Genomic DNA, 7,278 nt, shown 5'->3' with positions numbered 1-7,278 from the left:
ATTGAATAATAGATTATGTAAGCGTATCTCTGCTAGTTAAGAAGCTATAAGCCAAAACGTAAAAAAGCATACCCTACCCATCCGCCAGCCTACTTATAACATCTTACACAGCCCCTTAATGTAGCTTATTTTAATTCTTTAAAGAAGGTGTTTAGGCGCTAAGCTTAAGTACTTATACATAACGTGGTTCACAAGCGAGTCGCCCACCCAAGTGAGTCGCCCACTAAACACCCGCGCCCCGCCTGCGCAGCAACAACGCGTACTGCCACAACAACGCAACATGCAAAAGACCTATACTAAAGGAGATATATTTATTGCTATCTCTAATATTAAGTCTAAGCAGATATAGAGCGAAAGACTCGCTGCAGCAGTCTATAACATCCTATAAACAATAATCTAAGACTAACGCGCTAGACAACACCCTTAACATAACTATAAGCTAAAATTAAAGCGCCTTATAAAGCTAGAAGAGGAGGCGATTATATAGTATATACTTAAAGAGAGTCTACGTAGAATACTGCCCTTAAAGGCGCATATACAAGATATAGCTAATAGACTACTAAGGGAGCGTGGTAGGAAGCCTATAGGCAAGAACTAGGTTAATAACTTTATTAAGCGTACACTAGAGCTGCGCACGCGATAGAGCCGTCTGTAAAATTGCTAGCAAGCTACCTGCAAAGACCTAGCGCTTATCTAGCCCTAGTTTGGCCTAGTTTAATTAATAAAGACAAAGTATAGTATTACAGATAAGGACACCTAGGACTTTAATAAGTCTAGCTTTATAATAGGCAAGATATCCTCTTAGCTTATTATTATAGGCTTAGAGAAACCTAGGAAATAGAAGAAACTACAGCCTAGCAATTATAAGTAGGTTACCCTACTACAAGGCGTTACTATAATAGGGTGTATTATCCTACCCTTCCTTCTCTTTGCAGGCAAGGTCCTAATCTCCTCCTAGTTTACTAGTCTACCTTACAACTAGGTTGTCACAGTCTCTCCTACTAGCTAGACTAATAACAACGTTGTGATAGCATAGCTTAAGCACTTCAACGCCTATACAAAGGTAACCTCTACTAGGGCATATAGGCTGCTTATTATTAACGGCCATAAGAGCCACTGCTCAATAGAATTCTAGGAATACTGCAAGGAGAACAAGATTATCACTCTCTGCATGCCACCACACTCATCGCACCTCCTGCAGCCTCTTGATATTGTCCCATACTCGCTGTTGAAGCGCCACTACAGCAACAGGATCTCGCTCTTAGCACGCAGCCGCATCTACTATATTAACAAAGAAACCTTCCTACATCGGGAAAAGTTTTTCGAAATCCGGCCCAGACTGGCCGTTGCTGACAGTCGTGGCATGGTCGTGCAACGGCCGTTCAACGGCCCCAACGGCCCCAATTTGCGCCCAACAGCCCTAATTTCGCGCCAACGTTGCTAACAGCCAAAATGCTAAGTGCCTATATTTAACAAACTTAAAATAATGTTGCAACATTGTTGCATAGCTACCCTTAGTTCTACTAGCACTAGTATTAAATATTTAAAAATTGCGAAATTTCATGTACAGATAGAGCGAAATTGTAGCTTTAAAATAAGCAAAAAATTATTATTGTAGGCCTACTACAACGCGAGTTATAGAGCGTTGAAGGTTTGTTTGTTGAAGGTTTGTGTTTTGAAGTTGCGACAGCACACCATGGCAGCTGCAGCTGCGCCAGCACACAATGTATCAGCTGCAGCTGCAACAGCACACGACGTAGCAGCTGCAACAGCACACAACAAAGCACCTGCTAACAAGCACACACTGCAGGACAGGCAGGCCTAGGCGTAGAATTCTTGGTTTACCTACTATTCTTGAATAATATTCTTGTATTTTCTAACATTCAGGCTGCTAGAGCCCTAGCAAAGAATCTTAACTTAGTGTCTTAGCAAGGAACATTAAGCTTAAAACCTTCTACGCTTAATAATTATTCTATTAATAGGCCTATAATATTATTTAATAGCTTATTTTAAAGAGGAGACTTAGTAGTATATTAATATAATAAAAATATAGTTTATTAAGCAGAGCTACTATTGTAGCAGGATTAGGAGTTATTGTGGCTATTACAGCTGTTAGGACTGTTAGAGCTGTTGGCTTAAAATTAGCTAGACATTAAATGCACATTAAATGACTGTTGTAGGCCTACAAGTCCTACTGTTGCCCATAGTACAATGCCACGATTTCCTGATTTCGACAATGGAAAAACTTTTCCTGATGTACTAGCCTTTAAAGTAGCTTTTAAGAGGACGTTTATACTAGAGAATATTCGCGCAGGGTTTTAAGGCGCTAGGCTAGCCCTTCATAACCCTAAGGTTGTGTTATTAAAGCTTGATGTACAGCTACGTACGCCAACGCCACCTGCACCAGGCACTGTCGCCTAGGAGGCGCAAACACCACGCAACGCCTGCGAGATAGAGGCGCAGTTAACACTAATCTAAAATTGCATGCAAAATTATTATAGGTCACTAGCAAGTTTATTAGATAAGGAGGTTAAGTAGTTAAGTAAAGGTGCTTAACAGATAGCTTATAATATAGTGTTAGTGCAGGAGGAAATAGGCTACCTATAAGACACTGTTACTACGCTAACAAAGCGCAAGACCTGTAAAAGGCGGTATATACGCGTAGAGGAGACTTTAATAGTTAGTAAGGTATCTAACCTAGTTACTAAAAAGGAGGGTAGTAGTTGTGAGGAGGGTGAGACGCCTGCAAAGAGGGTGCGCACAGAGAGGCGCTGCAGCTATTGCAGCAAAATTAGGCATAACTCCTGTACCTGTAAGGTAGAAATTAAAGACGTAGATAATAGTAACGCTTCTAAATAATATTATAATGTTAACGTATTCCACCACCTAACAGCTCAAACCACCTAACAGCTTAAAATGTCTTGGCACAACAAACACCCTCTTTGTTGCAACATGCCTTAACTACATAACACGTTACTACGTGAACACAAAGGTAGAGTTAACCTTGCCCTTAAAGCTCTTTATTTAAAACAATTTAAAAGCTAGAGAGCAGCTGCGCGCGCTTTTAACATTAAACAACAAATTCTCTCTACACGCATTAGAGGAGCCCTATTTATCCTTAAATAAGCACCTAACAGCTGCAAACTTACGCTTATAGAAGAGTAAACAATTGTCTAATATATCCTTAACCTAGATTCGCGAGGATTCGCGCCCTAGCTGTGCGAGGTAGCAGATATGGCTGATAAAGTGTTGGGTGTACGCAGTGGGCAGCTGGTTAGCAAGCACTAGGCTGAGCGCTTTGTAACGCGCTCAGCTGAGCTTAAGATGGCCTTCAATCGAGCTAAAGATAGGCAGAGGATACTGCAGGAGGATCTAGAGACAATTGGCGCGTGGTTTAAGCCGGTAGAGGACACTAGAGCTAAGTATAGCGTACACGACTACAACATGCACAACTTTAACAAGACTAGCTTCTAGATAGGTGTTATTAGCTTAATAAAGGTTGTCACAGGCGCAGAGAGGCGTACTTAGCCTAAGCTTGTTCAGCCAGGTGATCACTAGTAGGTAACAGTTATCTAGAGCGTCTGCGCTGCTAGATCTTGTACCCTACCTTTTATTATCTACAAAGGACGCGTTCACATCTCTACCTAGTACAAGGAGGCAGATATACTACGCAATTAGAAGCTCTTAGTCTCTCAGAACAGCTAGACAAACAATGTGCTTAGTCTAGAGTGGTTGAAGCACTTTAACGCGCATACAAAGGCGGGCTAGGTAGGGGCGTATAGGCTGCTTATTTTAGATAGCTATAAGAGCCACCTTAACTAGGATTTTAAGGACTACTGCCTTAAACATAAGATCCTTACCCTCTGCATGCTACCTTACTTATTGCACATCCTCTAGCTGCTTAATATAGTCTACTTCTTGCTGTTAAAGCACAAGTACTCTTAGTGTGTATAAGACTTAGCATGTAAGCACATCTTCTATATTAATAAAGAAGGCTTCCTACTAGCCTTTAAAGACGCATTTTGTAATATATTTATAGAGGCAATCTATTATAAGGCCTTTAAGGTATTAGGACTTGTCCCTCTTAACGCGCAGGTTGTATTAGATTGCCTTAAAGTACAGCTGCGTACCCTGCTAGAACCCCTCCTCCTAGAGACGCTGTGGCAGTTAAAGACTCTAAGCAATACATATAAGTTTAGATTACAATTAAAGCTTGTACGCAAGTCCTTTACTTGTTCTCCTATTACTGCGCAGGCAGGCTTCTCTCAGCTTATTAGAGGCGGCGAGCTTATGCTGCATCAGAACGCGCTTCAAGCAGCCCGGATTACTGAGCTTGAAGAGCAATTAGCAGTGATGACCAAAAGGAAATCGCGCAAAAGGAAGCGGATCCAGCATAGCGGCACAATGGAGTATGGTGAGGCAGCAGCCTAGGTGGCCGCAGAGGCCTCTATAGCCGCTGAGCGGTCGAAGAAGGCTTGTCGTGGTGGTGATTAAGAGAGAGCCCAACCAGCTTTACGGCGCTGTAGGAACTGTGGCAAGACTAGGCACAACGCGCGAACGTGTAAAAAGGATGTAGAGGAGACTTCTAAATTAGAGGTTAGTACAGCGTACACAGGCTCCTTGTATAATAGCAATGAAAATGGAAATTTGTAACTAGTGTTGGTTGTGCCAAGACATTTTGAGCTGTTGGGTGGTTTAAGCTGTTGGGTGGTGGAATACGTTATGTGTAGTATTGTAATTTATTGTAGTGCTGCGCTGCACTGCTGCGTAGGCGCGGCGCGGGTGTTTGGTGGACGACTCACTTGGGTGAGCGACTCGCTTGTGAACCACGTTAGCAAGATTAACTACATTACAAAGATAGAGTTCCTACTATACTTTATACGCGCCTATAATGCTGTAATTACTTCTAGGAATATCTAGGGAGGGTTTTAAGGCGCTAGACTAGTCCTATTTAACCTAGAATAGGTTATAAGCAGCCTTAATGTGAAGCTGCGCACGCTATTACTACTACTACCTATTAATAACAAGTGTAACAACGCTCTACGAACAGTGACCCGATACCACTAGGATACGGTTTTAGCGACTCATGACCATGGCCCTTGTTGCATAGCATAAGCTTATACTAAACTGCTACTAAACCCTTATATATAAGGAGCAAGGAACTGTAGCATTATAGAGTAGTTTTTCTGTATCCTTTTGTACAAGACCTATAGGTGTAGAGAATATATCCTAGTGTTCTTATCATCCCAGCACTCCTATATGCCTCGTAGCGGATTCACACCTATTCTGGATATCTCTCTTCTTGCCTGCGTCGTTACAATAAGCTCTAGCAGTTACAAACCCTAAGTAACACCCTTAAACTTAGGTTGCAATTAACGTACTCCACAAGCAAGTGGCTCACACAAGCGAGCGGCTCACTTTTGCCAAGACTACACCAACACTACAACTACTTTACAACATTACAGCACACAACAACAATATCATGTACTACACAGTATATTGCACTAATCTATAGTACTTTGCGTATCTTTCTTACACGTTGTCCTGTTATGCCCTGCCTTGCCACACATGCTACAGTGTCTTAATAACTAAGTGCTGCTATTAGCGCCTCCTCTCTTCTTTGCCTTCTTCCTATTACTATAGGCCTTAAACTCCTTTAGAGTAGTTAGCTGCACTCCCTTAGCAAAGGTTAATACCCTTTCTTGCTGTAATTGCTTTCTTTTGTGTGATTTACAGCGTGTAGCAGCCTTGTTAGCTACCTAAAGGTTAGCAACCTAGTTGCGCACTAAAACTAGTGAATGCGCCATTAGCTCTGCGCCTTTAGTAAGCTAATTAAGGGCGTTAACTATTAACATTAGTAAGCTATTAGCGTGTCTCTAGACCCTCTCTTAAATTAGTTTAATTAAGACATAAATTCTAGGGTGTTGCTTAGTGTCTTAGACTCCCACGTGCTGTTGTCTATAATAGGTGGCGTTAGCGTGCGTAGCTGTATTTTAAACTTTAATATCACAGCCTCTAGGTTAAACAGGACTAGGCTAGCGCCTCTAAATCCTCCCTAGATGTTGCTCTTAGTAATTAAAGCATTAAAAGCAGCTTTAAAGCACGGCAAGAACTTAAGTTTGGTGATGCGAGTGATCTTGCTCCGCATCAGCTGCTCAGCTTGGCGGCCATAGGCCTTCTTTAATAGGGAGAAACAACCTACGTTAAGCGGCTGTAGCAGATAGGATGAGTGTGGGGGCATACACAGAGTAATAGTCTTGTGCTCCTTACAGTACTAGTAGAATTCAACTAAGTTGTGGCTCTTGTAGCTATCTAGAATAAGTAGTTAGTAGCTGCTAATAGTGCGCGCCTTTATATACTTATTAAAGTGCTTTAACTACTTAACTCTAAGCTTATTATTAGTCTAGCTATTGTTAGAGACACTAATAACCTAGTTATTAGGTATACTAGGCTCCTTGTACCAGGCTAAGAGGTAGTGCTTGCTAGAGAGGATAATAAAGGGTAGGATAGACTAGCCCTTTGCGCAGATGCCTTAGATAATGCTAGTCTACTCTTAGTCGCCCTGCTGCACTGTCTTTGGTCTCCCTCAATGCTCAGAGCCTGTAACAACAACACTAGTGGATATAACACCTATTATAAAGCTAGATTTATTAAAGTTGTAGGTGTCTTTATCTAGGATACTATACTTAGCTTTAGTATTCTCTATAAGCTAGAACTAGTTACTAATTACCTTAGGATCCTTACACAGCGCTCTCTTGTAGTTATACTTGCAATTAAACTTGACTTTAAGCTCTAGCTAACATTTAACAAACTTGGCAGCCTAGTTCTTGCTAACAGGGGTCTAGTGGCGCTTAGCAAGCAGAGAATTAGCCATGCCCTCTACATTAGTGAGTTAGGGTGAGAATCCTTGCTTATATAGCCTCAACACGTGCTAGATAATTACCTACTCTTTAGTGCTAGTTATCTTAATTATGTTAGGCTTGTAATCGCGTTGTAGAGAGGTTCTAGTAAGTTAGTAACTAAGTGTCCTTTAAGACACGTTGTAGATAGCTGCAGCGCGTTGCTAAGAGAGTGTCGCGTCTTAATAGATAGCCTAAAGAGCAAGCTGTATTCCTGCTTCCTTTAAGGGTTTGATTGTGTTGTTACGTTGAGGTAGGCTGGCGGAATGGGTATACTCCAACGTCCTTTGTGGGTACCCCCCAAAACTTTGTCAATAATACATGGATTCTAGCGAAATAGGGCTTAAAAGAAAGAGAAAAACTACCTCTACATTTCTGT

Source organism: Didymella exigua (genome assembly GCF_010094145.1).
Source record: "Didymella exigua CBS 183.55 unplaced genomic scaffold M421scaffold_33, whole genome shotgun sequence".
Lineage (NCBI taxonomy): Eukaryota > Fungi > Ascomycota > Dothideomycetes > Pleosporales > Didymellaceae > Didymella > Didymella exigua.
This window is presented reverse-complemented; position numbering follows the sequence as displayed.